A 26915-nucleotide genomic window follows, 5' to 3' on the forward strand; every position below is an offset into this window, starting at 1 on the left:
GGTGTATGCAACTTTCCTCCCTTGGTAACCGTGCACAAGCTCCCAGGTGAGCGGAGTTATTCCTTTGTAGATCTGCCGCATCCCCGGATAAATGTTGTAATATCATGGGGCCCACAATGCACGACGAATGCCAAACGCCCGGTTTTGCACCGTTCCCATTCAGTAACGACGGTCGTGCCGCAAATGGTCCGAGTATCCGGCACGTTGTTTCCAGTTGTCTCGCCGAAACGACATATGGAATTTGCAAATAGTATATCAAAAATAAAATATTAATAAAATTGGGGTGCAACACGAGGACTTCCTAGGAGGTTACCCATCCTAGTACTACTGTCGCCCAAGCACGCTTAACTTCGGAGTACTGATTGTATCTGGTGCATTAGTGCTGGTATGATCGCACCCGTTTGCATCTTGTTCGCTGAAATCTTTATGCACTCCCTGTCTTGCTCCCCTTCATTAATTCCTTCAGATTTGAAAAAACGGTGTATGCAACTTTCCTCCCTTGGTAACCATGCACAAACTCCCAGGTGAGCGGAGTTATTCCTTTCTAGATCTGCCGCATCCCCGGATAAATGCAGTAATATCGCGGGGCCCACAATGCAGGACGAATGCCAAAAGACCGGTTTTGCACCGTTCCCATTCAGTAATGACGGTCGTGCCGCAAATGGTCCGAGTATCCGGCACGTTGTTTCCAGTTGTCTCGCCGAAACGACATATGGAATTTGCAAATAGTATATTAAAAATAAAATATTAATAAAATTGGGGTGCAACACGAGGACTTCCCAGGAGGTCACCCATCCTAGTACTACTCTCGCCCAAGCACGCTTAACTTCGGAGTTCTGATGGGATCCGGTGCATTAGTGCTGGTATGATCGCACCGGTTTTCTTCTTGTTCGCTTTAATCTTTATGTACTCACTATCTTGCTCCCCTCCATTAATTCTTTCAGACTTGAAAAAACGGTGTATGCAACTTTCCTCCCTTGGTAACCGTGCACAAGCTCCCAGGTGAGCGGAGTTATTCCTTTCTAGATCTGCCGCATCCCCGGATAAATGTAGTAATATCGCAGGGCCCACAATGCACTACGAATGCCAAAAGCCCAGTTTTGCACTGTTCCCATTCTGTAATGACGGTCGTGCCGCAAATGGTCCGAGTATCCGGCACGTTGTTTCCAGTTGTCTCGCCGAAACGACATATGGAATTTGCAAATAGTATATCAAAAATAAAATATTAATAAAATTGGGGTGCAACACGAGGACTTCCCAGGAGGTTACCCATCCTAGTACTACTGGCGCCCAAGCACGCTTAACTTCGGAGTACTGATTGTATCTGGTGCATTAGTGCTGGTATGATCGCACCCGTTTGCATCTTGTTCGCTGAAATCTTTATGCACTCCCTGTCTTGCTCCCCTTCATTAATTCCTTCAGATTTGAAAAAACGGTGTATGCAACTTTCCTCCCTTGGTAACCATGCACAAACTCCCAGGTGAGAGGAGTTATTCCTTTCTAGATCTGCCGCATCCCCGGATAAATGCAGTAATATCGCGGGGCCCACAATGCAGGACGAATGCCAAAAGCCAGGTTTTGCACCGTTCCCATTCGTTAATGACGGTCGTGCCGCAAATGGTCCGAGTATCCGGCTCGTTGTTTCCAGTTGTCTCGCCGAAACGACATATGGAATTTGCAAATAATATATCAAAAATAAAATATTAATAAAATTGGGGTGCAACACGAGGACTTCCCGGGAGGTCACCCATCCTATTACTACTCTCGCCCAAGCACGCTTAACTTCGGAGTCCTGATGGGATCCGGTGCATTAGTGCTGGTATGATCGCACCCGTTTGCTTCTTGTTCGCTTTAATCTTTATGCACTCACTATCTTGCTCCCCTCCATTAATTCTTTCAGACTTGAAAAAACGGTGTATGCAACTTTCCTCCCTTGGTAACCGTGCACAAGCTCCCAGGTGAGCGGAGTTATTCCTTTCTAGATCTGCCGCATCCTCGGATAAATGTAGTAATATCACGGGGCCCACAATGCACGACGAATGCCAAAAGCCCAGTTTTGCACCGTTCCCATTCAGTAATGACGGTCGTGCCGCAAATGGTCCGAGTATCCGGCACGTTGTTTCCAGTTGTCTCTCCGAAACGACATATGGAATTTGCAAATAGTATATCAAAAATAAAATATTAATAAAATTGGGGTGCAACACGATGACTTCCCAGGAGGTCACCCATCCTAGTACTACTCTCGCCCAAGCACGCTTAACTTCGGAGTTCTGATGGGATCCGGTGCATTAGTGCTGGTATGATCGCACCCGTTTGCTTCTTGTTCGTTTAAATCTTTATGCACTCACTATCTTGCTCCCCTCCATTAATTCCTTCAGACTTGAAAAAACGGTGTATGCAACTTTCCTCCCTTGGTAACCGTGCACAAGCACCAAGGTGAGCGGAGTTATTCCTTTCTAGATCTGTCCATGCCCCGGATAAATGTAGTAAAATCGCGGGGCCCACAATGCACGACGAATGCCAAAAGCCCGGTTTTGCACCGTTCCCATTCAGTAATGACGGTCGTGCCGCAAATGGTCCGAGTATCCGGCGCTTTGTTTCCAGTTGTCTCGCCGAAACAACATATGGAATTTGCAAATAATTTATCAGAAATAAAATATTAATAAAATGGAGGTGCAACACGGGGACTTCCAAGGAGGTCACCCATCCTAGTACTACTCTCGCCCAAGCACACGTAACTTCGGAGTTCTGATGGGATCCGGTGCATTAGTGCTGGTATGATCGCACCCGTTTGCATCTTGTTCGCAGAAATCTTTATGCACTCACTGTCTTGCTCCCCTCTATTAATCCTTTTAGATTTGAAAAAACGGTGTATGCAACTTTCCTCCCTTGGTAACCGTGCACAAGCTCCCAGGTGAGCGGAGTTATTCCTTTGTAGATCTGCCGCATCCCCGGATAAATGTTGTAATATCAAGGGGCCCACAATGCACGACGAATGCCAAACGCCCGGTTTTGCAACGTTCCCATTCAGTGATGACGGTCGTTCCCCAAATGGTCCGAGTATCCGGCACGTTGTTTCCTGTTGTCTCGCCGAAACGACATATGGAATTTGCAAATAGTATATCAAAAATAAAATATTTATAAAATTGGGGTGCAACACGAGGACTTCCCAGGTCACCCATCCTAGTACTACTCTCGCCCAAGCACGCTTAACTTCGGAGTTCTGATGGGATCCGGTGCATTAGTGCTGGTATGATCGCACCCGTTTGCTTCTTGTTCGCTTTAATCTTTATGCACTCACTATCTTGCTCCCCTCCATTAATTCTTTTAGACTTGAAAAAACGGTGTATGCAACTTTCCTCCCTTGGTAATCGTGCACAAGCTCCCAGGTGAGCGGAGTTAGTCCTTTCTAGATCTGTCGCTGCCCCGGATAAATGTAGTAATATCGCGGGGCCCACAATGCACGACGAATGCCAAAAGACCGGTTTTGCACCGTTCCCATTCAGTAATGACGGTCGGGCCGCAAATGGTCCGAGTATCCGGCACGTTGTTTCCAGTTGTCTCGCCGAAACGACATATGGAATTTGCAAATAGTATATCAAAAATAAAATATTAATAAAATTGGGGTGCAACACGAGGACTTCCCAGGAGGTTACCCATCCTAGTACTACTGTCGCCCAAGCACGCTTAACTTCGGAGTTCTGATGGGATCCGGTGCATTAGTGCTGGTATGATCGCACCCATTTGCGTCTTGTTCGCTGAAATCTTTATGCACTCCCTGTATTGCTCCCCTTTATTAATTCCTTCAGATTTGAAAAAACGGTGTATGCAACTTTCCTCCCGTGGTAACCATGCACAAACTCCCAGGTGAGCGGAGTTATTCCTTTCTAGATCTGCCGCAACCCCGGATAAATGCAGTAATATCGCGGGGCCCCCAATGCAGGACGAATGCCAAAAGCCCGGTTTTGCACCGTTCCCATTCGTTAATGACGGTCGTGCCGCAAATGGTCCGAGTATCCGGCTCGTTGTTTCCAGTTGTCTCGCCGAAACGACATATGGAATTTGCAAATAGTATATCAAAAATAAAATATTATTAAAATTGGGGTGCAACACGAGGACTTCCCAGGAGGTCACCCATCCTAGTACTACTCTCGCCCAAGCACGCTTAACTTCGGAGTTCTGATGGGATCCGGTGCATTAGTGCTGGTATGATCGCACCCATTTGCGTCTTGTTCGCAGAAATCTTTATGCACTCACTGTCTTGCTCCACTCCATTAATCCTTTCAGATTTGAAAAAACGGTGTATGCAAATTTCCTCCCTTGGTAACCGTGCACAATCTCACACGTGAGCAGAGTTATTCCTTTCTAGATCTGCCGCATCCCCGGATAAATGCAGTAATATCGCGGGGCCCACAATGCAGGACGAATGCCAAAAGCCCGGTTTTGCACCGTTCCCATTCGTTAATGACGGTCATGCCGCAAATGGACCGAGTATCCGGCTCGTTGTTTCCAGTTGTCTCGCCGAAATGACATATGGAATTTGCAAATAGTATATCAAAAATAAACTATTAATAAAATTGGGGTGCAACACGAGGACTTCCCAGGAGGTCACCCATCCTAGTACTACTCTCGCCCAAGCACGCTTAACTTCGAAGTTCTGATGGGATCCGGTGCATTAGTGCTGGTATGATCGCACCCGTTTGCTTCTTGTTCGCTTTAATCTTTATGCACTCACTCTCTTGCTCCCCTCCATTAATTCTTTCAGACTTGAAAAAACGGTTTATGCAACTTTCCTCCCTTTGTAACCGTGCACAAGCTCCCAGGTGAGCGGAGTTATTCCTTTCTAGATCTGCCGCATCCTCGGATAAATGTAGTAATATCACGGGTCCAACAATGCACGACGAATGCCAAAAGCCCAGTTTTGCACCGTTCCCATTCAGTAGTGACGGTCGTGCCGCAAATGGTCCGATTATCCGACACGTTGTTTCCAGTTGTCTCGCTGAAACGACAGATGGAATTTCCAAATAGTATATCAAAAATAAAATATTAATAAAATTGGGGTGCAACACGAGGACTTCCCAGGAGGTCACCCATCCTAATACTACTCTCGCCCAAGCACGCTTAACTTCGGAGTTCTGATGGGATCCGGTGCATTAGTGCGGTATGATCGCACCCGTTTGCCTCTTGTTCGCAGAAATCTTTATGCACTCACTGTCTTGCTCCCCTCCATTAATCCTTTCAGATTTGAAAAAACGGTGTATGCAAATTTCCTCCCTTGGTAACCGTGCACAAGCTCCCAGGTGAGCGGAGTTATTGCTTAGAAGATCTGCCGCATCCCCGGATAAATGTTGTAATATCGCGGGGCCCACAATGCACGACGAATGCCAAAAGCCCGGTTTTGCACCGTTCCCATTCAGTAATGACGGTCGTTCCGCAAATGGTCCATGTATCCGGCACGTTGTTTCCTTTTGTCTCGCCGAAACGACATATGGAATTTGCAAATAGTATATCAAAAATAAAATATTAATAAAATTGGGGTGCAACACGAGGACTTCCCAGGAGGTCACCCATCCTAGTACTACTCTCGCCCAAGCACGCTTAACTTCAGAGTTCTGATGGGATCCGGTGCATTAGTGCTGGTATGATCGCACCCGTTTGCTTCTTGTTCGTTTTAATCTTTATGCACTCACTATCTTGCTCCCCTCCATTAATTCCTTCAGACTTGAAAAAACGGTGTATGCAACTTTCCTCCCTTGGTAACCGTGCACAAGCTCCAAGGTGAGCGGAGTTATTCCTTTCTAGATCTGTCGCTGCCCCGGATAAATGTAGTAAAATCGCGGGGCCCACAATGCACGACGAATGCCTAAAGCCCGGTTTTGCACCGTTCCCATTCAGTAATGACGGTCGTGCCGCAAATGGTCCGAGTATCCGGCGCTTTGTTTCCAGTTGTCTCGCCGAAACGACATATGGAATTTGCAAATAATATATCAGAAATAAAATATTAATAAAATTGAGGTGCAACACGAGGACTTCCAAGGAGGTCACCCATCCTAGTACTACTCTCGCCCAAGCACACTTAACTTCGGAGTTCTGATGGGATCCGGTGCATTTGTGCTGGTATGATCGCACCCGTTTGCATCTTGTTCGCAGAAATCTTTATGAACTCACTGTCTTGCTCCCCTCCATTAATCCTTTCAGATTTGAAAAAATGGTGTATGCAACTTTCCTCCCTTGGTAACCGTGCACAAGCTCCCAGGTGAGCGGAGTTATTCCTTTGTAGATCTGCCGCATCCCCGGATAAATGTTGTAATATCATGGGGCCCACAATGCACGACGAATGCCAAACGCCCGGTTTTGCACCGTTCCCATTCAGTAACGACGGTCGTGCCGCAAATGGTCCGAGTATCCGGCACGTTGTTTCCAGTTGTCTCGCCGAAACGACATATGGAATTTGCAAATAGTATATCAAAAATAAAATATTAATAAAATTGGGGTGCAACACGAGGACTTCCTAGGAGGTTACCCATCCTAGTACTACTGTCGCCCAAGCACGCTTAACTTCGGAGTACTGATTGTATCTGGTGCATTAGTGCTGGTATGATCGCACCCGTTTGCATCTTGTTCGCTGAAATCTTTATGCACTCCCTGTCTTGCTCCCCTTCATTAATTCCTTCAGATTTGAAAAAACGGTGTATGCAACTTTCCTCCCTTGGTAACCATGCACAAACTCCCAGGTGAGCGGAGTTATTCCTTTCTAGATCTGCCGCATCCCCGGATAAATGCAGTAATATCGCGGGGCCCACAATGCAGGACGAATGCCAAAAGACCGGTTTTGCACCGTTCCCATTCAGTAATGACGGTCGTGCCGCAAATGGTCCGAGTATCCGGCACGTTGTTTCCAGTTGTCTCGCCGAAACGACATATGGAATTTGCAAATAGTATATTAAAAATAAAATATTAATAAAATTGGGGTGCAACACGAGGACTTCCCAGGAGGTCACCCATCCTAGTACTACTCTCGCCCAAGCACGCTTAACTTCGGAGTTCTGATGGGATCCGGTGCATTAGTGCTGGTATGATCGCACCGGTTTTCTTCTTGTTCGCTTTAATCTTTATGTACTCACTATCTTGCTCCCCTCCATTAATTCTTTCAGACTTGAAAAAACGGTGTATGCAACTTTCCTCCCTTGGTAACCGTGCACAAGCTCCCAGGTGAGCGGAGTTATTCCTTTCTAGATCTGCCGCATCCCCGGATAAATGTAGTAATATCGCAGGGCCCACAATGCACTACGAATGCCAAAAGCCCAGTTTTGCACTGTTCCCATTCTGTAATGACGGTCGTGCCGCAAATGGTCCGAGTATCCGGCACGTTGTTTCCAGTTGTCTCGCCGAAACGACATATGGAATTTGCAAATAGTATATCAAAAATAAAATATTAATAAAATTGGGGTGCAACACGAGGACTTCCCAGGAGGTTACCCATCCTAGTACTACTGGCGCCCAAGCACGCTTAACTTCGGAGTACTGATTGTATCTGGTGCATTAGTGCTGGTATGATCGCACCCGTTTGCATCTTGTTCGCTGAAATCTTTATGCACTCCCTGTCTTGCTCCCCTTCATTAATTCCTTCAGATTTGAAAAAACGGTGTATGCAACTTTCCTCCCTTGGTAACCATGCACAAACTCCCAGGTGAGAGGAGTTATTCCTTTGTAGATCTGCCGCATCCCCGGATAAATGCAGTAATATCGCGGGGCCCACAATGCAGGACGAATGCCAAAAGCCAGGTTTTGCACCGTTCCCATTCGTTAATGACGGTCGTGCCGCAAACGGTCCGAGTATCCGGCTCGTTGTTTCCAGTTGTCTCGCCGAAACGACATATGGAATTTGCAAATAATATATCAAAAATAAAATATTAATAAAATTGGGGTGCAACACGAGGACTTCCCGGGAGGTCACCCATCCTATTACTACTCTCGCCCAAGCACGCTTAACTTCGGAGTCCTGATGGGATCCGGTGCATTAGTGCTGGTATGATCGCACCCGTTTGCTTCTTGTTCGCTTTAATCTTTATGCACTCACTATCTTGCTCCCCTCCATTAATTCTTTCAGACTTGAAAAAACGGTGTATGCAACTTTCCTCCCTTGGTAACCGTGCACAAGCTCCCAGGTGAGCGGAGTTATTCCTTTCTAGATCTGCCGCATCCTCGGATAAATGTAGTAATATCACGGGGCCCACAATGCACGACGAATGCCAAAAGCCCAGTTTTGCACCGTTCCCATTCAGTAATGACGGTCGTGCCGCAAATGGTCCGAGTATCCGGCACGTTGTTTCCAGTTGTCTCTCCGAAACGACATATGGAATTTGCAAATAGTATATCAAAAATAAAATATTAATAAAATTGGGGTGCAACACGAGGACTTCCCAGGAGGTCACCCATCCTAATACTACTCTCGCCCAAGCACGCTTAACTTCGGAGTTCTGATGGGATCCGGTGCATTAGTGCGGTATGATCGCACCCGTTTGCCTCTTGTTCGCAGAAATCTTTATGCACTCACTGTCTTGCTCCCCTCCATTAATCCTTTCAGATTTGAAAAAACGGTGTATGCAAATTTCCTCCCTTGGTAACCGTGCACAAGCTCCCAGGTGAGCGGAGTTATTCCTTAGAAGATCTGCCGCATCCCCGGATAAATGTTGTAATATCGCGGGGCCCACAATGCACGACGAATGCCAAAAGCCCGGTTTTGCACCGTTCCTATTCAGTAATGACGGTCGTTCCGCAAATGGTCCAAGTATCCGGCACGTTGTTTCCTGTTGTCTCGCCGAAACGACATATGGAATTTGCAAATAGTATATCAAAAATAAAATATTAATAAAATTGGGGTGCAACACGAGGACTTCCCAGGAGGTCACCCATCCTAGTACTACTCTCGCCCAAGCACGCTTAACTTCGGAGTTCTGATGGGATCCGGTGCATTAGTGCTGGTATGATCGCACCCGTTTGCTTCTTGTTCGTTTTAATCTTTATGCACTCACTATCTTGCTCCCCTCCATTAATTCCTTCAGACTTGAAAAAACGGTGTATGCAACTTTCCTCCCTTGGTAACCGTGCACAAGCTCCAAGGTGAGCGGAGTTATTCCTTTCTAAATCTGTCGCTGCCCCGGATAAATGTAGTAAAATCGCGGGGCCCACAATGCACGACGAATGCCTAAAGCCCGGTTTTGCACCGTTCCCATTCAGTAATGACGGTCGTGCCGCAAATGGTCCGAGTATCCGGCGCTTTGTTTCCAGTTGTCTCGCCGAAACGACATATGGAATTTGCAAATAATATATCAGAAATAAAATATTAATAAAATTGAGGTGCAACACGAGGACTTCCAAGGAGGTCACCCATCCTAGTACTACTCTCGCCCAAGCACACTTAACTTCGGAGTTCTGATGGGATCCGGTGCATTTGTGCTGGTATGATCGCACCCGTTTGCATCTTGTTCGCAGAAATCTTTATGAACTCACTGTCTTGCTCCCCTCCATTAATCCTTTCAGATTTGAAAAAATGGTGTATGCAACTTTCCTCCCTTGGTAACCGTGCACAAGCTCCCAGGTGAGCGGAGTTATTCCTTTGTAGATCTGCCGCATCCCCGGATAAATGTTGTAATATCATGGGGCCCACAATGCACGACGAATGCCAAACGCCCGGTTTTGCACCGTTCCCATTCAGTAACGACGGTCGTGCCGCAAATGGTCCGAGTATCCGGCACGTTGTTTCCAGTTGTCTCGCCGAAACGACATATGGAATTTGCAAATAGTATATCAAAAATAAAATATTAATAAAATTGGGGTGCAACACGAGGACTTCCTAGGAGGTTACCCATCCTAGTACTACTGTCGCCCAAGCACGCTTAACTTCGGAGTACTGATTGTATCTGGTGCATTAGTGCTGGTATGATCGCACCCGTTTGCATCTTGTTCGCTGAAATCTTTATGCACTCCCTGTCTTGCTCCCCTTCATTAATTCCTTCAGATTTGAAAAAACGGTGTATGCAACTTTCCTCCCTTGGTAACCATGCACAAACTCCCAGGTGAGCGGAGTTATTCCTTTCTAGATCTGCCGCATCCCCGGATAAATGCAGTAATATCGCGGGGCCCACAATGCAGGACGAATGCCAAAAGACCGGTTTTGCACCGTTCCCATTCAGTAATGACGGTCGTGCCGCAAATGGTCCGAGTATCCGGCACGTTGTTTCCAGTTGTCTCGCCGAAACGACATATGGAATTTGCAAATAGTATATTAAAAATAAAATATTAATAAAATTGGGGTGCAACACGAGGACTTCCCAGGAGGTCACCCATCCTAGTACTACTCTCGCCCAAGCACGCTTAACTTCGGAGTTCTGATGGGATCCGGTGCATTAGTGCTGGTATGATCGCACCGGTTTTCTTCTTGTTCGCTTTAATCTTTATGTACTCACTATCTTGCTCCCCTCCATTAATTCTTTCAGACTTGAAAAAACGGTGTATGCAACTTTCCTCCCTTGGTAACCGTGCACAAGCTCCCAGGTGAGCGGAGTTATTCCTTTCTAGATCTGCCGCATCCCCGGATAAATGTAGTAATATCGCAGGGCCCACAATGCACTACGAATGCCAAAAGCCCAGTTTTGCACTGTTCCCATTCTGTAATGACGGTCGTGCCGCAAATGGTCCGAGTATCCGGCACGTTGTTTCCAGTTGTCTCGCCGAAACGACATATGGAATTTGCAAATAGTATATCAAAAATAAAATATTAATAAAATTGGGGTGCAACACGAGGACTTCCCAGGAGGTTACCCATCCTAGTACTACTGGCGCCCAAGCACGCTTAACTTCGGAGTACTGATTGTATCTGGTGCATTAGTGCTGGTATGATCGCACCCGTTTGCATCTTGTTCGCTGAAATCTTTATGCACTCCCTGTCTTGCTCCCCTTCATTAATTCCTTCAGATTTGAAAAAACGGTGTATGCAACTTTCCTCCCTTGGTAACCATGCACAAACTCCCAGGTGAGAGGAGTTATTCCTTTGTAGATCTGCCGCATCCCCGGATAAATGCAGTAATATCGCGGGGCCCACAATGCAGGACGAATGCCAAAAGCCAGGTTTTGCACCGTTCCCATTCGTTAATGACGGTCGTGCCGCAAATGGTCCGAGTATCCGGCTCGTTGTTTCCAGTTGTCTCGCCGAAACGACATATGGAATTTGCAAATAATATATCAAAAATAAAATATTAATAAAATTGGGGTGCAACACGAGGACTTCCCGGGAGGTCACCCATCCTATTACTACTCTCGCCCAAGCACGCTTAACTTCGGAGTCCTGATGGGATCCGGTGCATTAGTGCTGGTATGATCGCACCCGTTTGCTTCTTGTTCGCTTTAATCTTTATGCACTCACTATCTTGCTCCCCTCCATTAATTCTTTCAGACTTGAAAAAACGGTGTATGCAACTTTCCTCCCTTGGTAACCGTGCACAAGCTCCCAGGTGAGCGGAGTTATTCCTTTCTAGATCTGCCGCATCCTCGGATAAATGTAGTAATATCACGGGGCCCACAATGCACGACGAATGCCAAAAGCCCAGTTTTGCACCGTTCCCATTCAGTAATGACGGTCGTGCCGCAAATGGTCCGAGTATCCGGCACGTTGTTTCCAGTTGTCTCTCCGAAACGACATATGGAATTTGCAAATAGTATATCAAAAATAAAATATTAATAAAATTGGGGTGCAACACGATGACTTCCCAGGAGGTCACCCATCCTAGTACTACTCTCGCCCAAGCACGCTTAACTTCGGAGTTCTGATGGGATCCGGTGCATTAGTGCTGGTATGATCGCACCCGTTTGCTTCTTGTTCGTTTAAATCTTTATGCACTCACTATCTTGCTCCCCTCCATTAATTCTTTTAGACTTGAAAAAACGGTGTATGCAACTTTCCTCCCTTGGTAACCGTGCACAAGCACCAAGGTGAGCGGAGTTATTCCTTTCTAGATCTGTCCATGCCCCGGATAAATGTAGTAAAATCGCGGGGCCCACAATGCACGACGAATGCCAAAAGACCGGTTTTGCACCGTTCCCATTCAGTAATGACGGTCGTGCCGCAAATGGTCCGAGTATCCGGCACGTTGTTTCCAGTTGTCTCGCCGAAACGACATATGGAATTTGCAAATAGTATATCAAAAATAAAATATTAATAAAATTGGGGTGCAACACGAGGACTTCCCAGGAGGTTACCCATCCTAGTACTACTGTCGCCCAAGCACGCTTAACTTCGGAGTTCTGATGGGATCCGGTGCATTAGTGCTGGTATGATCGCACCCATTTGCGTCTTGTTCGCTGAAATCTTTATGCACTCCCTGTATTGCTCCCCTTTATTAATTCCTTCAGATTTGAAAAAACGGTGTATGCAACTTTCCTCCCTTGGTAACCATGCACAAACTCCCAGGTGAGCGGAGTTATTCCTTTCTAGATCTGCCGCAACCCCGGATAAATGCAGTAATATCGCGGGGCCCCCAATGCAGGACGAATGCCAAAAGCCCGGTTTTGCACCGTTCCCATTCGTTAATGACGGTCGTGCCGCAAATGGTCCGAGTATCCGGCTCGTTGTTTCCAGTTGTCTCGCCGAAACGACATATGGAATTTGCAAATAGTATATCAAAAATAAAATATTATTAAAATTGGGGTGCAACACGAGGACTTCCCAGGAGGTCACCCATCCTAGTACTACTCTCGCCCAAGCACGCTTAACTTCGGAGTTCTGATGGGATCCGGTGCATTAGTGCTGGTATGATCGCACACATTTGCGTCTTGTTCGCAGAAATCTTTATGCACTCACTGTCTTGCTCCACTCCATTAATCCTTTCAGATTTGAAAAAACGGTGTATGCAAATTTCCTCCCTTGGTAACCGTGCACAATCTCACACGTGAGCAGAGTTATTCCTTTCTAGATCTGCCGCATCCCCGGATAAATGCAGTAATATCGCGGGGCCCACAATGCAGGACGAATGCCAAAAGCCCGGTTTTGCACCGTTCCCATTCGTTAATGACGGTCATGCCGCAAATGGACCGAGTATCCGGCTCGTTGTTTCCAGTTGTCTCGCCGAAATGACATATGGAATTTGCAAATAGTATATCAAAAATAAACTATTAATAAAATTGGGGTGCAACACGAGGACTTCCCAGGAGGTCACCCATCCTAGTACTACTCTCGCCCAAGCACGCTTAACTTCGAAGTTCTGATGGGATCCGGTGCATTAGTGCTGGTATGATCGCACCCGTTTGCTTCTTGTTCGCTTTAATCTTTATGCACTCACTATCTTGCTCCCCTCCATTAATTCTTTCAGACTTGAAAAAACGGTTTATGCAACTTTCCTCCCTTTGTAACCGTGCACAAGCTCCCAGGTGAGCGGAGTTATTCCTTTCTAGATCTGCCGCATCCTCGGATAAATGTAGTAATATCACGGGTCCAACAATGCACGACGAATGCCAAAAGCCCAGTTTTGCACCGTTCCCATTCAGTAGTGACGGTCGTGCCGCAAATGGTCCGATTATCCGACACGTTGTTTCCAGTTGTCTCGCTGAAACGACAGATGGAATTTCCAAATAGTATATCAAAAATAAAATATTAATAAAATTGGGGTGCAACACGAGGACTTCCCAGGAGGTCACCCATCCTAATACTACTCTCGCCCAAGCACGCTTAACTTCGGAGTTCTGATGGGATCCGGTGCATTAGTGCGGTATGATCGCACCCGTTTGCCTCTTGTTCGCAGAAATCTTTATGCACTCACTGTCTTGCTCCCCTCCATTAATCCTTTCAGATTTGAAAAAACGGTGTATGCAAATTTCCTCCCTTGGTAACCGTGCACAAGCTCCCAGGTGAGCGGAGTTATTGCTTAGAAGATCTGCCGCATCCCCGGATAAATGTTGTAATATCGCGGGGCCCACAATGCACGACGAATGCCAAAAGCCCGGTTTTGCACCGTTCCCATTCAGTAATGACGGTCGTTCCGCAAATGGTCCATGTATCCGGCACGTTGTTTCCTTTTGTCTCGCCGAAACGACATATGGAATTTGCAAATAGTATATCAAAAATAAAATATTAATAAAATTGGGGTGCAACACGAGGACTTCCCAGGAGGTCACCCATCCTAGTACTACTCTCGCCCAAGCACGCTTAACTTCAGAGTTCTGATGGGATCCGGTGCATTAGTGCTGGTATGATCGCACCCGTTTGCTTCTTGTTCGTTTTAATCTTTATGCACTCACTATCTTGCTCCCCTCCATTAATTCCTTCAGACTTGAAAAAACGGTGTATGCAACTTTCCTCCCTTGGTAACCGTGCACAAGCTCCAAGGTGAGCGGAGTTATTCCTTTCTAGATCTGTCGCTGCCCCGGATAAATGTAGTAAAATCGCGGGGCCCACAATGCACGACGAATGCCTAAAGCCCGGTTTTGCACCGTTCCCATTCAGTAATGACGGTCGTGCCGCAAATGGTCCGAGTATCCGGCGCTTTGTTTCCAGTTGTCTCGCCGAAACGACATATGGAATTTGCAAATAATATATCAGAAATAAAATATTAATAAAATTGAGGTGCAACACGAGGACTTCCAAGGAGGTCACCCATCCTAGTACTACTCTCGCCCAAGCACACTTAACTTCGGAGTTCTGATGGGATCCGGTGCATTTGTGCTGGTATGATCGCACCCGTTTGCATCTTGTTCGCCGAAATCTTTATGAACTCACTGTCTTGCTCCCCTCCATTAATCCTTTCAGATTTGAAAAAACGGTGTATGCAACTTTCCTCCCTTGGTAACCGTGCACAAGCTCCCAGGTGAGCGGAGTTATTCCTTTGTAGATCTGCCGCATCCCCGGATAAATGTTGTAATATCATGGGGCCCACAATGCACGACGAATGCCAAACGCCCGGTTTTGCACCGTTCCCATTCAGTAACGACGGTCGTGCCGCAAATGGTCCGAGTATCCGGCACGTTGTTTCCAGTTGTCTCGCCGAAACGACATATGGAATTTGCAAATAGTATATCAAAAATAAAATATTAATAAAATTGGGGTGCAACACGAGGACTTCCTAGGAGGTTACCCATCCTAGTACTACTGTCGCCCAAGCACGCTTAACTTCGGAGTACTGATTGTATCTGGTGCATTAGTGCTGGTATGATCGCACCCGTTTGCATCTTGTTCGCTGAAATCTTTATGCACTCCCTGTCTTGCTCCCCTTCATTAATTCCTTCAGATTTGAAAAAACGGTGTATGCAACTTTCCTCCCTTGGTAACCATGCACAAACTCCCAGGTGAGCAGAGTTATTCCTTTCTAGATCTGCCGCATCCCCGGATAAATGCAGTAATATCGCGGGGCCCACAATGCAGGACGAATGCCAAAAGACCGGTTTTGCACCGTTCCCATTCAGTAATGACGGTCGTGCCGCAAATGGTCCGAGTATCCGGCACGTTGTTTCCAGTTGTCTCGCCGAAACGACATATGGAATTTGCAAATAGTATATTAAAAATAAAATATTAATAAAATTGGGGTGCAACACGAGGACTTCCCAGGAGGTCACCCATCCTAGTACTACTCTCGCCCAAGCACGCTTAACTTCGGAGTTCTGATGGGATCCGGTGCATTAGTGCTGGTATGATCGCACCGGTTTTCTTCTTGTTCGCTTTAATCTTTATGTACTCACTATCTTGCTCCCCTCCATTAATTCTTTCAGACTTGAAAAAACGGTGTATGCAACTTTCCTCCCTTGGTAACCGTGCACAAGCTCCCAGGTGAGCGGAGTTATTCCTTTCTAGATCTGCCGCATCCCCGGATAAATGTAGTAATATCGCAGGGCCCACAATGCACTACGAATGCCAAAAGCCCAGTTTTGCACTGTTCCCATTCTGTAATGACGGTCGTGCCGCAAATGGTCCGAGTATCCGGCACGTTGTTTCCAGTTGTCTCGCCGAAACGACATATGGAATTTGCAAATAGTATATCAAAAATAAAATATTAATAAAATTGGGGTGCAACACGAGGACTTCCCAGGAGGTTACCCATCCTAGTACTACTGGCGCCCAAGCACGCTTAACTTCGGAGTACTGATTGTATCTGGTGCATTAGTGCTGGTATGATCGCACCCGTTTGCATCTTGTTCGCTGAAATCTTTATGCACTCCCTGTCTTGCTCCCCTTCATTAATTCCTTCAGATTTGAAAAAACGGTGTATGCAACTTTCCTCCCTTGGTAACCATGCACAAACTCCCAGGTGAGAGGAGTTATTCCTTTGTAGATCTGCCGCATCCCCGGATAAATGCAGTAATATCGTGGGGCCCACAATGCAGGACGAATGCCAAAAGCCAGGTTTTGCACCGTTCCCATTCGTTAATGACGGTCGTGCCGCAAATGGTCCGAGTATCCGGCTCGTTGTTTCCAGTTGTCTCGCCGAAACGACATATGGAATTTGCAAATAATATATCAAAAATAAAATATTAATAAAATTGGGGTGCAACACGAGGACTTCCCGGGAGGTCACCCATCCTATTACTACTCTCGCCCAAGCACGCTTAACTTCGGAGTCCTGATGGGATCCGGTGCATTAGTGCTGGTATGATCGCACCCGTTTGCTTCTTGTTCGCTTTAATCTTTATGCACTCACTATCTTGCTCCCCTCCATTAATTCTTTCAGACTTGAAAAAACGGTGTATGCAACTTTCCTCCCTTGGTAACCGTGCACAAGCTCCCAGGTGAGCGGAGTTATTCCTTTCTAGATCTGCCGCATCCTCGGATAAATGTAGTAATATCACGGGGCCCACAATGCACGACGAATGCCAAAAGCCCAGTTTTGCACCGTTCCCATTCAGTAATGACGGTCGTGCCGCAAATGGTCCGAGTATCCGGCACGTTGTTTCCAGTTGTCTCTCCGAAACGACATATGGAATTTGCAAATAGTATATCAAAAATAAAATATTAATAAAATTGGGGTGCAACACGATGACTTCCCAGGAGGTCACCCATCCTAGTACTACTCTCGCCCAAGCACGCTTAACTTCGGAGTTCTGATGGGATCCGGTGCATTAGTGCTGGTATGATCGCACCCGTTTGCTTCTTGTTCGTTTAAATCTTTATGCACTCACTATCTTGCTCCCCTCCATTAATTCCTTCAGACTTGAAAAAACGGTGTATGCAACTTTCCTCCCTTGGTAACCGTGCACAAGCACCAAGGTGAGCGGAGTTATTCCTTTCTAGATCTGTCCATGCCCCGGATAAATGTAGTAAAATCGCGGGGCCCACAATGCACGACGAATGCCAAAAGCCCGGTTTTGCACCGTTCCCATTCAGTAATGACGGTCGTGCCGCAAATGGTCCGAGTATCAGGCGCTTTGTTTCCAGTTGTCTCGCCGAAACAACATATGGAATTTGCAAATAATTTATCAGAAATAAAATATTAATAAAATGGAGGTGCAACACGGGGACTTCCAAGGAGGTCACCCATCCTAGTACTACTCTCGCCCAAGCACACGTAACTTCGGAGTTCTGATGGGATCCGGTGCATTAGTGCTGGTATGATCGCACCCGTTTGCATCTTGTTCGCAGAAATCTTTATGCACTCACTGTCTTGCTCCCCTCTATTAATCCTTTTAGATTTGAAAAAACGGTGTATGCAACTTTCCTCCCTTGGTAACCGTGCACAAGCTCCCAGGTGAGCGGAGTTATTCCTTTGTAGATCTGCCGCATCCCCGGATAAATGTTGTAATATCAAGGGGCCCACAATGCACGACGAATGCCAAACGCCCGGTTTTGCAACGTTCGCATTCAGTGATGACGGTCGTTCCCCAAATGGTCCGAGTATCCGGCACGTTGTTTCCTGTTGTCTCGCCGAAACGACATATGGAATTTGCAAATAGTATATCAAAAATAAAATATTTATAAAATTGGGGTGCAACACGAGGACTTCCCAAGTCACCCATCCTAGTACTACTCTCGCCCAAGCACGCTTAACTTCGGAGTTCTGATGGGATCCGGTGCATTAGTGCTGGTATGATCGCACCCGTTTGCTTCTTGTTCGCTTTAATCTTTATGCACTCACTATCTTGCTCCCCTCCATTAATTCTTTTAGACTTGAAAAAACGGTGTATGCAACTTTCCTCCCTTGGTAATCGTGCACAAGCTCCCAGGTGAGCGGAGTTAGTCCTTTCTAGATCTGTCGCTGCCCCGGATAAATGTAGTAATATCGCGGGGCCCACAATGCACGACGAATGCCAAAAGACCGGTTTTGCACCGTTCCCATTCAGTAATGACGGTCGGGCCGCAAATGGTCCGAGTATCCGGCACGTTGTTTCCAGTTGTCTCGCCGAAACGACATATGGAATTTGCAAATAGTATATCAAAAATAAAATATTAATAAAATTGGGGTGCAACACGAGGACTTCCGAGGAGGTTACCCATCCTAGTACTACTGTCGCCCAAGCACGCTTAACTTCGGAGTTCTGATTGGATCCGGTGCATTAGTGCTGGTATGATCGCACCCATTTGCGTCTTGTTCGCTGAAATCTTTATGCACTCCCTGTATTGCTCCCCTTTATTAATTCCTTCAGATTTGAAAAAACGGTGTATGCAACTTTCCTCCCTTGGTAACCATGCACAAACTCCCAGGTGAGCGGAGTTATTCCTTTCTAGATCTGCCGCATCCCCGGATAAATGCAGTAATATCGCGGGGCCCCCAATGCAGGACGAATGCCAAAAGCCCGGTTTTGCACCGTTCCCATTCGTTAATGACGGTCGTGCCGCAAATGGTCCGAGTATCCGGCTCGTTGTTTCCAGTTGTCTCGCCGAAACGACATATGGAATTTGCAAATAGTATATCAAAAATAAAATATTATTAAAATTGGGGTGCAACACGAGGACTTCCCAGGAGGTCACCCATCCTAGTACTACTCTCGCCCAAGCACGCTTAACTTCGGAGTTCTGATGGGATCCGGTGCATTAGTGCTGGTATGATCGCACCCATTTGCGTCTTGTTCGCAGAAATCTTTATGCACTCACTGTCTTGCTCCACTCCATTAATCCTTTCAGATTTGAAAAAACGGTGTATGCAAATTTCCTCCCTTGGTAACCGTGCACAATCTCACAGGTGAGCAGAGTTATTCCTTTCTAGATCTGCCGCATCCCCGGATAAATGCAGTAATATCGCGGGGCCCACAATGCAGGACGAATGCCAAAAGCCCGGTTTTGCACCGTTCCCATTCGTTAATGACGGTCGTGCCGCAAATGGACCGAGTATCCGGCTCGTTGTTTCCAGTTGTCTCGCCGAAATGACATATGGAATTTGCAAATAGTATATCAAAAATAAACTATTAATAAAATTGGGGTGCAACACGAGGACTTCCCAGGAGGTCACCCATCCTAGTACTACTCTCGCCCAAGCACGCTTAACTTCGAAGTTCTGATGGGATCCGGTGCATTAGTGCTGGTATGATCGCACCCGTTTGCTTCTTGTTCGCTTTAATCTTTATGCACTCACTATCTTGCTCCCCTCCATTAATTCTTTCAGACTTGAAAAAACGGTTTATGCAACTTTCCTCCCTTTGTAACCGTGCACAAGCTCCCAGGTGAGCGGAGTTATTCCTTTCTAGATCTGCCGCATCCTCGGATAAATGTAGTAATATCACGGGTCCAACAATGCACGACGAATGCCAAAAGCCCAGTTTTGCACCGTTCCCATTCAGTAATGACGGTCGTGCCGCAAATGGTCCGATTATCCGACACGTTGTTTCCAGTTGTCTCGCTGAAACGACAGATGGAATTTCCAAATAGTATATCAAAAATAAAATATTAATAAAATTGGGGTGCAACACGAGGACTTCCCAGGAGGTCACCCATCCTAATACTACTCTCGCCCAAGCACGCTTAACTTCGGAGTTCTGATGGGATCCGGTGCATTAGTGCGGTATGATCGCACCCGTTTGCCTCTTGTTCGCAGAAATCTTTATGCACTCACTGTCTTGCTCCCCTCCATTAATCCTTTCAGATTTGAAAAAACGGTGTATGCAAATTTCCTCCCTTGGTAACCGTGCACAAGCTCCCAGGTGAGCGGAGTTATTGCTTAGAAGATCTGCCGCATCCCCGGATAAATGTTGTAATATCGCGGGGCCCACAATGCACGACGAATGCCAAAAGCCCGGTTTTGCACCGTTCCCATTCAGTAATGACGGTCGTTCCGCAAATGGTCCATGTATCCGGCACGTTGTTTCCTTTTGTCTCGCCGAAACGACATATGGAATTTGCAAATAGTATATCAAAAATAAAATATTAATAAAATTGGGGTGCAACACGAGGACTTCCCAGGAGGTCACCCATCCTAGTACTACTCTCGCCCAAGCACGCTTAACTTCAGAGTTCTGATGGGATCCGGTGCATTAGTGCTGGTATGATCGCACCCGTTTGCTTCTTGTTCGTTTTAATCTTTATGCACTCACTATCTTGCTCCCCTCCATTAATTCCTTCAGACTTGAAAAAACGGTGTATGCAACTTTCCTCCCTTGGTAACCGTGCACAAGCTCCAAGGTGAGCGGAGTTATTCCTTTCTAGATCTGTCGCTGCCCCGGATAAATGTAGTAAAATCGCGGGGCCCACAATGCACGACGAATGCCTAAAGCCCGGTTTTGCACCGTTCCCATTCAGTAATGACGGTCGTGCCGCAAATGGTCCGAGTATCCGGCGCTTTGTTTCCAGTTGTCTCGCCGAAACGACATATGGAATTTGCAAATAATATATCAGAAATAAAATATTAATAAAATTGAGGTGCAACACGAGGACTTCCAAGGAGGTCACCCATCCTAGTACTACTCTCGCCCAAGCACACTTAACTTCGGAGTTCTGATGGGATCCGGTGCATTTGTGCTGGTATGATCGCACCCGTTTGCATCTTGTTCGCAGAAATCATTATGAACTCACTGTCTTGCTCCCCTCCATTAATCCTTTCAGATTTGAAAAAACGGTGTATGCAACTTTCCTCCCTTGGTAACCGTGCACAAGCTCCCAGGTGAGCGGAGTTATTCCTTTGTAGATCTGCCGCATCCCCGGATAAATGTTGTAATATCATGGGGCCCACAATGCACGACGAATGCCAAACGCCCGGTTTTGCACCGTTCCCATTCAGTAATGACGGTCGTGCCGCAAATGGTCCGAGTATCCGGCACGTTGTTTCCAGTTGTCTCGCCGAAACGACATATGGAATTTGCAAATAATATATCAAAAATAAAATATTAATAAAATTGGGGTGCAACACGAGGACTTCCCGGGAGGTCACCCATCCAATTACTACTCTCGCCCAAGCACGCTTAACTTCGGAGTCCTGATGCGATCCGGTGCATTAGTGCTGGTATGATCGCACCCGTTTGCTTCTTGTTCGCTTTAATCTTTATGCACTCACTATCTTGCTCCCCTCCATTAATTCTTTCAGACTTGAAAAAACGGTGTATGCAACTTTCCTCCCTTGGTAACCGTGCACAAGCTCACAGGTGAGCGGAGTTATTCCTTTCTAGATCTGCCGCATCCTCGGATAAATGTAGTAATATCACGGGGCCCACAATGCACGACGAATGCCAAAAGCCCAGTTTTGCACCGTTCCCATTCCGTAATGACGGTCGTGCCGCAAATGGTCCGAGTATCCGGCACGTTGTTTCCAGTTGTCTCGCCGAAACGACATATGGAATTTGCAAATAGTATATCAAAAATAAAATATTAATAAAATTGGGGTGCAACACGATTACTTCCCAGGAGGTCACCCATCCTAGTACTACTCTCGCCCAAGCACGCTTAACTTCGGAGTTCTGATGGGATCCGGTGCATTAGTGCTGGTATGATCGCACCCGTTTGCATCTTGTTCGCAGAAATCTTTATGCACTCACTGTCTTGCTCCCCTCCATTAATCCTTTCAGATTTGAAAAAACGGTGTAATCAAATTTCCTCCCTTGGTAACCGTGCACAAGCTCCCAGGTGAGCGGAGTTATTCCTTAGAAGATCTGCCGCATCCCCGGATAAATGTTGTAATATCGCGGGGCCCACAATGCACGACGAATGCCAAAAGCCCGGTTTTGCACCGTTCCCATTCAGTAATGACGGTCGTTCCGCAAATGGTCCGAGTATCCGGCACGTTGTTTCCTGTTGTCTCGCCGAAACGACATATGGAATTTGCAAATAGTATATCAAAAATAAAATATTAATAAAATTGGGGTGCAACACGAGGACTTCCCAGGAGGTCACCCATCCTAGTACTACTCTCGCCCAAGCACGCTTAACTTCGGAGTTCTGATGGGATCCGGTGCATTAGTGCTGGTACGATCGCACCCGTTTGCTTCTTGTTCGTTTAAATCTTTATGCACTCACTATCTTGCTCCCCTCCATTAATTCCTTCAGACTTGAAAAAACGGTGTATGCAACTTTCCTCCCTTGGTAACCGTGCACAAGCACCAAGGTGAGCGGAGTTATTCCTTTCTAGATCTGTCCATGCCCCGGATAAATGTAGTAAAATCGCGGGGCCCACAATGCACGACGAATGCCTAAAGCCCGGTTTTGCACCGTTCCCATTCAGTAATGACGGTCGTGCCGCAAATGGTCCGAGTATCCGGCGCTTTGTTTCCAGTTGTCTCGCCGAAACAACATATGGAATTTGCAAATAATTTATCAGAAATAAAATATTAATAAAATTGAGGTGCAACACGGGGACTTCCGCAAATGGTCCATGTATCCGGCACGTTGTTTCCTTTTGTCTCGCCGAAACGACATATGGAATTTGCAAATAGTATATCAAAAATAAAATATTAATAAAATTGGGGTGCAACACGAGGACTTCCCAGGAGGTCACCCATCCTAGTACTACTCTCGCCCAAGCACGCTTAACTTCAGAGTTCTGATGGGATCCGGTGCATTAGTGCTGGTATGATCGCACCCGTTTGCTTCTTGTTCGTTTTAATCTTTATGCACTCACTATCTTGCTCCCCTCCATTAATTCTTTCAGACTTGAAAAAACGGTGTATGCAACTTTCCTCCCTTTGTAACCGTGCACAAGCTCCAAGGTGAGCGGAGTTATTCCTTTCTAGATCTGTCGCTGCCCCGGATAAATGTAGTAAAATCGCGGGGCCCACAATGCACGACGAATGCCAAAAGCCCGGTTTTGCACCGTTCCCATTCAGTAATGACGGTCGTGCCGCAAATGGTCCGAGTATCCGGCACGTTGTTTCCAGTTGTCTCGCCGAAACGACATATGGAATTTGCAAATAATATATCAGAAATAAAATATTAATAAAATTGGGGTGCAACACGAGGACTTCCCAGGAGGTCACCCATCCTAGTACTACTCTCGCCCAAGCACACTTAACTTCGGAGTTCTGATGGGATCCGGTGCATTTGTGCTGGTATGATCGCACCCGTTTGCTTCTTGTTCGCAGAAATCTTTATGAACTCACTGTCTTGCTCCCCTCCATTAATCCTTTCAGACTTGAAAAAACGGTGTATGCAACTTTCCTCCCTTGGTAACCGTGCACAAGCTCCCAGGTGAGCGGAGTTATTCCTTTCTAGATCTGCCGCATCCCCGGATAAATGTTGTAATATCATGGGGCCCACAATGCACGACGAATGCCAAAAGCCCGGTTTTGCACCGTTCCCATTCAATAATGACGGTCGTGCCGCAAATGGTCCGAGTATCCGGCACGTTGTTTCCAGTTGTCTCGCCGAAACGACATATGGAATTTGCAAATAATATATCAAAAATAAAATATTAATAAAATTGGGGTGCAACACGAGGACTTCCCAGGAGGTCACCCATCCTAGTACTACTCTCGCCCAAGCACGCTTAACTTCGGAGTTCTGATGGGATCCGGTGCATTAGTGCTGGTATGATCGCACCCGTTTGCATCTTGTTCGCAGAAATCTTTATGCACTCACTGTCTTGCTCCCCTCCATTAATCCTTTCAGATTTGAAAAAACGGTGTAATCAAATTTCCTCCCTTGGTAACCGTGCACAAGCTCCCAGGTGAGCGGAGTTATTCCTTAGAAGATCTGCCGCATCCCCGGATAAATGTTGTAATATCGCGGGGCCCACAATGCACGACGAATGCCAAAAGCCCGGTTTTGCACCGTTCCCATTCAGTAATGACGGTCGTTCCGCAAATGGTCCGACTATCCGGCACGTTGTTTCCTGTTGTCTCGCCGAAACGACATATGGAATTTGCAAATAGTATATCAAAAATAAAATATTAATAAAATTGGGCTGCAACACGAGGACTTCCCAGGAGGTCACCCATCCTAGTACTACTCTCGCCCAAGCACGCTTAACTTCGGAGTTCTGATGGGATCCGGTGCATTAGTGCTGGTACGATCGCACCCGTTTGCTTCTTGTTCGTTTAAATCTTTATGCACTCACTATCTTGCTCCCCTCCATTAATTCCTTCAGACTTGAAAAAACGGTGTATGCAACTTTCCTCCCTTGGTAACCGTGCACAAGCACCAAGGTGAGCGGAGTTATTCCTTTCTAGATCTGTCCATGCCCCGGATAAATGTAGTAAAATCGCGGGGCCCACAATGCACGACGAATGCCTAAAGCCCGGTTTTGCACCGTTCCCATTCAGTAATGACGGTCGTGCCGCAAATGGTCCGAGTATCCGGCGCTTTGTTTCCAGTTGTCTCGCCGAAACAACATATGGAATTTGCAAATAATTTATCAGAAATAAAATATTAATAAAATGGAGGTGCAACACGAGGACTTCCAAGGAGGTCACCCATCCTAGTACTACTCTCGCCCAAGCACACTTAACTTCGGAGTTCTGATGGGATCCGGTGCATTAGTGCTGGTATGATCGCACCCGTTTGCATCTTGTTCGCAGAAATCTTTATGCACTCACTGTCTTGCTCCCCTCTATTAATCCTTTTAGATTTGAAAAAACGGTGTATGCAACTTTCCTCCCTTGGTAACCGTGCACAAGCTCCCAGGTGAGCGGAGTTATTCCTTTGTAGATCTGCCGCATCCCCGGATAAATGTTGTAATATCAAGGGGCCCACAATGCACGACGAATGCCAAACGCCCGGTTTTGCAACGTTCCCATTCAGTGATGACGGTCGTTCCCCAAATGGTCCGAGTATCCGGCACGTTGTTTCCTGTTGTCTCGCCGAAACGACATATGGAATTTGCAAATAGTATATCAAAAATAAAATATTTATAAAATTGGGGTGCAACACGAGGACTTCCCAGGTCACCCATCCTAGTACTACTCTCGCCCAAGCACGCTTAACTTCGGAGTTCTGATGGGATCCGGTGCATTAGTGCTGGTATGATCGCACCCGTTTGCTTCTTGTTCGCTTTAATCTTTATGCACTCACTATCTTGCTCCCCTCCATTAATTCTTTTAGACTTGAAAAAACGGTGTATGCAACTTTCCTCCCTTGGTAACCGTGCACAAGCTCCCAGGTGAGCGGAGTTAGTCCTTTCTAGATCTGTCGCTGCCCCGGATAAATGTAGTAATATCGCGGGGCCCACAATGCACGACGAATGCCAAAAGACCGGTTTTGCACCGTTCCCATTCAGTAATGACGGTCGTGCCGCAAATGGTCCGAGTATCCGGCACGTTGTTTCCAGTTGTCTCGCCGAAACGACATATGGAATTTGCAAATAGTATATCAAAAATAAAATATTAATAAAATTGGGGTGCAACACGAGGACTTCCCAGGAGGTCACCCATCCTAGTACTACTCTCGCCCAAGCACGCTTAACTTCGGAGTTCTGATGGGATCCGGTGCATTAGTGCTGGTATGATCGCACCGGTTTTCATCTTGTTCGCTTAAATCTTTATGCACTCACTATCTTGCTCCCCTCCATTAATTCTTTCAGACTTGAAAAAACGGTGTATGCAACTTTCCTCCCTTGGTAACCGTGCACAAGCTCCCAGGTGAGCGGAGTAATTCCTTTCTAGATCTGCCGCATCCCCGGATAAATGTAGTAATATCGCGGGGCCCACAATGCACGACGAATGCCAAAAGCCCAGTTTTGCACCGTTCCCATTCAGTAATGACGGTCGTGCCGCAAATGGTCCGAGTATCCGGCACGTTGTTTCCAGTTGTCTCGCCGAAACGACATATGGAATTTGCAAATAGTATATCAAAAATAAAATATTAATAAAATTGGGGTGCAACACGAGGACTTCCCAGGAGGTTACCCATCCTAGTACTACTGTCGCCCAAGCACGCTTAACTTCGGAGTACTGATCGTATCCGGTGCATTAGTGCTGGTATGATCGCACCCGTTTGCATCTTGTTCGCTGAAATCTTTATGCACTCCCTGTCTTCCTCCCCTTCATTAATTCCTTCAGATTTGAAAAAACGGTGTATGCAACTTTCCTCCCTTGGTAACCATGCACAAACTCCCAGGTGAGCGGAGTTATTCCTTTCTAGATCTGCCGCATCCCCGGATAAATGCAGTAATATCGCGGGGCCCACAATGCAGGACGAATGCCAAAAGACCGGTTTTGCACCGTTCCCATTCAGTAATGACGGTCGTGCCGCAAATGGTCCGAGTATCCGGCACGTTGTTTCCAGTTGTCTCGCCGAAACGACATATGGAATTTGCAAATAGTATATCAAAAATAAAATATTAATAAAATTGGGGTGCAACACGAGGACTTCCCAGGAGGTCACCCATCCAAGTACTACTCTCGCCCAAGCACGCTTAACTTCGGAGTTCTGATGGGATCCGGTGCATTAGTGCTGGTATGATCGCACCCGTTTGCTTCTTGTTCGCTTTAATCTTTATGCACTCACTATCTTGCTCCCCTCCATTAATTCTTTCAGACTTGAAAAAACGGTGTATGCAACTTTCCTCCCTTGGTAACCGTGCACA

General features: G+C 46.5%; 46 non-coding genes and 10 pseudogenes across 46 annotated transcripts; all 56 read right to left on the minus strand.

The window, feature by feature from the left end:
- Positions 1-280: 280 nt before the first annotated feature.
- LOC148857776 (5S ribosomal RNA) lies at positions 281-399 on the minus strand (annotated as a pseudogene).
- A 359-nt stretch (positions 400-758) lies between these two features.
- LOC148857777 (5S ribosomal RNA) lies at positions 759-877 on the minus strand. The gene has a single exon (XR_016096173.1). It is a non-coding gene; the product is annotated as a 5S ribosomal RNA (ribosomal RNA).
- A 359-nt stretch (positions 878-1236) lies between these two features.
- Positions 1237-1355, minus strand: LOC148857778 (5S ribosomal RNA; annotated as a pseudogene).
- Positions 1356-1714: 359 nt separating this feature from the next.
- Positions 1715-1833, minus strand: LOC148857779 (5S ribosomal RNA). Its single transcript, XR_016097169.1, has one exon. It is a non-coding gene; the product is annotated as a 5S ribosomal RNA (ribosomal RNA).
- Positions 1834-2192: 359 nt separating this feature from the next.
- LOC148857780 (5S ribosomal RNA) lies at positions 2193-2311 on the minus strand. Its single transcript, XR_016095982.1, has one exon. It is a non-coding gene; the product is annotated as a 5S ribosomal RNA (ribosomal RNA).
- A 359-nt stretch (positions 2312-2670) lies between these two features.
- Positions 2671-2789, minus strand: LOC148857781 (5S ribosomal RNA). Its single transcript, XR_016097930.1, has one exon. It is a non-coding gene; the product is annotated as a 5S ribosomal RNA (ribosomal RNA).
- Positions 2790-3148: 359 nt separating this feature from the next.
- Positions 3149-3264, minus strand: LOC148857782 (5S ribosomal RNA). Its single transcript, XR_016097196.1, has one exon. It is a non-coding gene; the product is annotated as a 5S ribosomal RNA (ribosomal RNA).
- A 359-nt stretch (positions 3265-3623) lies between these two features.
- On the minus strand, positions 3624-3742 carry LOC148857783 (5S ribosomal RNA). Its single transcript, XR_016097028.1, has one exon. It is a non-coding gene; the product is annotated as a 5S ribosomal RNA (ribosomal RNA).
- A 359-nt stretch (positions 3743-4101) lies between these two features.
- Positions 4102-4220, minus strand: LOC148857784 (5S ribosomal RNA). The gene has a single exon (XR_016095394.1). It is a non-coding gene; the product is annotated as a 5S ribosomal RNA (ribosomal RNA).
- Positions 4221-4579: 359 nt separating this feature from the next.
- Positions 4580-4698, minus strand: LOC148857785 (5S ribosomal RNA). The gene has a single exon (XR_016096071.1). It is a non-coding gene; the product is annotated as a 5S ribosomal RNA (ribosomal RNA).
- Positions 4699-5057: 359 nt separating this feature from the next.
- On the minus strand, positions 5058-5175 carry LOC148857786 (5S ribosomal RNA). The gene has a single exon (XR_016097477.1). It is a non-coding gene; the product is annotated as a 5S ribosomal RNA (ribosomal RNA).
- Positions 5176-5534: 359 nt separating this feature from the next.
- Positions 5535-5653, minus strand: LOC148857787 (5S ribosomal RNA). The gene has a single exon (XR_016095823.1). It is a non-coding gene; the product is annotated as a 5S ribosomal RNA (ribosomal RNA).
- A 359-nt stretch (positions 5654-6012) lies between these two features.
- On the minus strand, positions 6013-6131 carry LOC148857788 (5S ribosomal RNA). The gene has a single exon (XR_016096283.1). It is a non-coding gene; the product is annotated as a 5S ribosomal RNA (ribosomal RNA).
- Positions 6132-6490: 359 nt separating this feature from the next.
- On the minus strand, positions 6491-6609 carry LOC148857789 (5S ribosomal RNA; annotated as a pseudogene).
- A 359-nt stretch (positions 6610-6968) lies between these two features.
- On the minus strand, positions 6969-7087 carry LOC148857790 (5S ribosomal RNA). Its single transcript, XR_016096174.1, has one exon. It is a non-coding gene; the product is annotated as a 5S ribosomal RNA (ribosomal RNA).
- A 359-nt stretch (positions 7088-7446) lies between these two features.
- On the minus strand, positions 7447-7565 carry LOC148857791 (5S ribosomal RNA; annotated as a pseudogene).
- A 359-nt stretch (positions 7566-7924) lies between these two features.
- On the minus strand, positions 7925-8043 carry LOC148857792 (5S ribosomal RNA). Its single transcript, XR_016097170.1, has one exon. It is a non-coding gene; the product is annotated as a 5S ribosomal RNA (ribosomal RNA).
- Positions 8044-8402: 359 nt separating this feature from the next.
- LOC148857793 (5S ribosomal RNA) lies at positions 8403-8520 on the minus strand. Its single transcript, XR_016097478.1, has one exon. It is a non-coding gene; the product is annotated as a 5S ribosomal RNA (ribosomal RNA).
- Positions 8521-8879: 359 nt separating this feature from the next.
- On the minus strand, positions 8880-8998 carry LOC148857794 (5S ribosomal RNA). Its single transcript, XR_016095405.1, has one exon. It is a non-coding gene; the product is annotated as a 5S ribosomal RNA (ribosomal RNA).
- Positions 8999-9357: 359 nt separating this feature from the next.
- Positions 9358-9476, minus strand: LOC148857795 (5S ribosomal RNA). Its single transcript, XR_016096284.1, has one exon. It is a non-coding gene; the product is annotated as a 5S ribosomal RNA (ribosomal RNA).
- A 359-nt stretch (positions 9477-9835) lies between these two features.
- Positions 9836-9954, minus strand: LOC148857796 (5S ribosomal RNA; annotated as a pseudogene).
- Positions 9955-10313: 359 nt separating this feature from the next.
- Positions 10314-10432, minus strand: LOC148857797 (5S ribosomal RNA). Its single transcript, XR_016096175.1, has one exon. It is a non-coding gene; the product is annotated as a 5S ribosomal RNA (ribosomal RNA).
- Positions 10433-10791: 359 nt separating this feature from the next.
- LOC148857798 (5S ribosomal RNA) lies at positions 10792-10910 on the minus strand (annotated as a pseudogene).
- Positions 10911-11269: 359 nt separating this feature from the next.
- LOC148857799 (5S ribosomal RNA) lies at positions 11270-11388 on the minus strand. The gene has a single exon (XR_016097171.1). It is a non-coding gene; the product is annotated as a 5S ribosomal RNA (ribosomal RNA).
- Positions 11389-11747: 359 nt separating this feature from the next.
- LOC148857800 (5S ribosomal RNA) lies at positions 11748-11866 on the minus strand. Its single transcript, XR_016095983.1, has one exon. It is a non-coding gene; the product is annotated as a 5S ribosomal RNA (ribosomal RNA).
- Positions 11867-12225: 359 nt separating this feature from the next.
- On the minus strand, positions 12226-12344 carry LOC148857801 (5S ribosomal RNA). Its single transcript, XR_016097030.1, has one exon. It is a non-coding gene; the product is annotated as a 5S ribosomal RNA (ribosomal RNA).
- Positions 12345-12703: 359 nt separating this feature from the next.
- On the minus strand, positions 12704-12822 carry LOC148857802 (5S ribosomal RNA). Its single transcript, XR_016095903.1, has one exon. It is a non-coding gene; the product is annotated as a 5S ribosomal RNA (ribosomal RNA).
- A 359-nt stretch (positions 12823-13181) lies between these two features.
- On the minus strand, positions 13182-13300 carry LOC148857803 (5S ribosomal RNA). The gene has a single exon (XR_016096072.1). It is a non-coding gene; the product is annotated as a 5S ribosomal RNA (ribosomal RNA).
- Positions 13301-13659: 359 nt separating this feature from the next.
- Positions 13660-13777, minus strand: LOC148857804 (5S ribosomal RNA). Its single transcript, XR_016097479.1, has one exon. It is a non-coding gene; the product is annotated as a 5S ribosomal RNA (ribosomal RNA).
- Positions 13778-14136: 359 nt separating this feature from the next.
- On the minus strand, positions 14137-14255 carry LOC148857805 (5S ribosomal RNA). The gene has a single exon (XR_016095824.1). It is a non-coding gene; the product is annotated as a 5S ribosomal RNA (ribosomal RNA).
- Positions 14256-14614: 359 nt separating this feature from the next.
- Positions 14615-14733, minus strand: LOC148857806 (5S ribosomal RNA). Its single transcript, XR_016096285.1, has one exon. It is a non-coding gene; the product is annotated as a 5S ribosomal RNA (ribosomal RNA).
- A 359-nt stretch (positions 14734-15092) lies between these two features.
- LOC148857807 (5S ribosomal RNA) lies at positions 15093-15211 on the minus strand (annotated as a pseudogene).
- A 359-nt stretch (positions 15212-15570) lies between these two features.
- LOC148857808 (5S ribosomal RNA) lies at positions 15571-15689 on the minus strand. Its single transcript, XR_016096176.1, has one exon. It is a non-coding gene; the product is annotated as a 5S ribosomal RNA (ribosomal RNA).
- Positions 15690-16048: 359 nt separating this feature from the next.
- Positions 16049-16167, minus strand: LOC148857809 (5S ribosomal RNA; annotated as a pseudogene).
- A 359-nt stretch (positions 16168-16526) lies between these two features.
- On the minus strand, positions 16527-16645 carry LOC148857810 (5S ribosomal RNA). The gene has a single exon (XR_016097172.1). It is a non-coding gene; the product is annotated as a 5S ribosomal RNA (ribosomal RNA).
- Positions 16646-17004: 359 nt separating this feature from the next.
- Positions 17005-17123, minus strand: LOC148857811 (5S ribosomal RNA). Its single transcript, XR_016095984.1, has one exon. It is a non-coding gene; the product is annotated as a 5S ribosomal RNA (ribosomal RNA).
- A 359-nt stretch (positions 17124-17482) lies between these two features.
- On the minus strand, positions 17483-17601 carry LOC148857812 (5S ribosomal RNA). Its single transcript, XR_016097931.1, has one exon. It is a non-coding gene; the product is annotated as a 5S ribosomal RNA (ribosomal RNA).
- Positions 17602-17960: 359 nt separating this feature from the next.
- LOC148857813 (5S ribosomal RNA) lies at positions 17961-18076 on the minus strand. The gene has a single exon (XR_016097740.1). It is a non-coding gene; the product is annotated as a 5S ribosomal RNA (ribosomal RNA).
- A 359-nt stretch (positions 18077-18435) lies between these two features.
- LOC148857814 (5S ribosomal RNA) lies at positions 18436-18554 on the minus strand (annotated as a pseudogene).
- Positions 18555-18913: 359 nt separating this feature from the next.
- LOC148857815 (5S ribosomal RNA) lies at positions 18914-19032 on the minus strand. The gene has a single exon (XR_016095418.1). It is a non-coding gene; the product is annotated as a 5S ribosomal RNA (ribosomal RNA).
- Positions 19033-19391: 359 nt separating this feature from the next.
- On the minus strand, positions 19392-19510 carry LOC148857816 (5S ribosomal RNA). The gene has a single exon (XR_016096073.1). It is a non-coding gene; the product is annotated as a 5S ribosomal RNA (ribosomal RNA).
- Positions 19511-19869: 359 nt separating this feature from the next.
- LOC148857817 (5S ribosomal RNA) lies at positions 19870-19987 on the minus strand. Its single transcript, XR_016097480.1, has one exon. It is a non-coding gene; the product is annotated as a 5S ribosomal RNA (ribosomal RNA).
- Positions 19988-20346: 359 nt separating this feature from the next.
- Positions 20347-20465, minus strand: LOC148857818 (5S ribosomal RNA). The gene has a single exon (XR_016095825.1). It is a non-coding gene; the product is annotated as a 5S ribosomal RNA (ribosomal RNA).
- A 359-nt stretch (positions 20466-20824) lies between these two features.
- Positions 20825-20943, minus strand: LOC148857819 (5S ribosomal RNA). The gene has a single exon (XR_016096286.1). It is a non-coding gene; the product is annotated as a 5S ribosomal RNA (ribosomal RNA).
- A 359-nt stretch (positions 20944-21302) lies between these two features.
- Positions 21303-21421, minus strand: LOC148857820 (5S ribosomal RNA). The gene has a single exon (XR_016097932.1). It is a non-coding gene; the product is annotated as a 5S ribosomal RNA (ribosomal RNA).
- Positions 21422-21780: 359 nt separating this feature from the next.
- On the minus strand, positions 21781-21899 carry LOC148857821 (5S ribosomal RNA). The gene has a single exon (XR_016096642.1). It is a non-coding gene; the product is annotated as a 5S ribosomal RNA (ribosomal RNA).
- A 359-nt stretch (positions 21900-22258) lies between these two features.
- On the minus strand, positions 22259-22377 carry LOC148857822 (5S ribosomal RNA). The gene has a single exon (XR_016096137.1). It is a non-coding gene; the product is annotated as a 5S ribosomal RNA (ribosomal RNA).
- A 482-nt stretch (positions 22378-22859) lies between these two features.
- On the minus strand, positions 22860-22978 carry LOC148857823 (5S ribosomal RNA). The gene has a single exon (XR_016095826.1). It is a non-coding gene; the product is annotated as a 5S ribosomal RNA (ribosomal RNA).
- Positions 22979-23337: 359 nt separating this feature from the next.
- LOC148857824 (5S ribosomal RNA) lies at positions 23338-23456 on the minus strand. Its single transcript, XR_016098252.1, has one exon. It is a non-coding gene; the product is annotated as a 5S ribosomal RNA (ribosomal RNA).
- Positions 23457-23815: 359 nt separating this feature from the next.
- LOC148857825 (5S ribosomal RNA) lies at positions 23816-23934 on the minus strand. Its single transcript, XR_016095432.1, has one exon. It is a non-coding gene; the product is annotated as a 5S ribosomal RNA (ribosomal RNA).
- A 359-nt stretch (positions 23935-24293) lies between these two features.
- On the minus strand, positions 24294-24412 carry LOC148857826 (5S ribosomal RNA). The gene has a single exon (XR_016096901.1). It is a non-coding gene; the product is annotated as a 5S ribosomal RNA (ribosomal RNA).
- Positions 24413-24771: 359 nt separating this feature from the next.
- On the minus strand, positions 24772-24890 carry LOC148857827 (5S ribosomal RNA). The gene has a single exon (XR_016096828.1). It is a non-coding gene; the product is annotated as a 5S ribosomal RNA (ribosomal RNA).
- Positions 24891-25249: 359 nt separating this feature from the next.
- On the minus strand, positions 25250-25365 carry LOC148857828 (5S ribosomal RNA). The gene has a single exon (XR_016097197.1). It is a non-coding gene; the product is annotated as a 5S ribosomal RNA (ribosomal RNA).
- A 359-nt stretch (positions 25366-25724) lies between these two features.
- On the minus strand, positions 25725-25843 carry LOC148857829 (5S ribosomal RNA). The gene has a single exon (XR_016096177.1). It is a non-coding gene; the product is annotated as a 5S ribosomal RNA (ribosomal RNA).
- A 359-nt stretch (positions 25844-26202) lies between these two features.
- LOC148857830 (5S ribosomal RNA) lies at positions 26203-26321 on the minus strand (annotated as a pseudogene).
- Positions 26322-26680: 359 nt separating this feature from the next.
- LOC148857831 (5S ribosomal RNA) lies at positions 26681-26799 on the minus strand. Its single transcript, XR_016095622.1, has one exon. It is a non-coding gene; the product is annotated as a 5S ribosomal RNA (ribosomal RNA).
- Positions 26800-26915: the final 116 nt, after the last annotated feature.

The sequence above is a fragment of the Nelumbo lutea genome, chromosome 4 (genome assembly GCF_056320005.1).
Source record: "Nelumbo lutea isolate HS-2025 chromosome 4, American lotus-T2T, whole genome shotgun sequence".
Taxonomy (NCBI): domain Eukaryota; kingdom Viridiplantae; phylum Streptophyta; class Magnoliopsida; order Proteales; family Nelumbonaceae; genus Nelumbo; species Nelumbo lutea.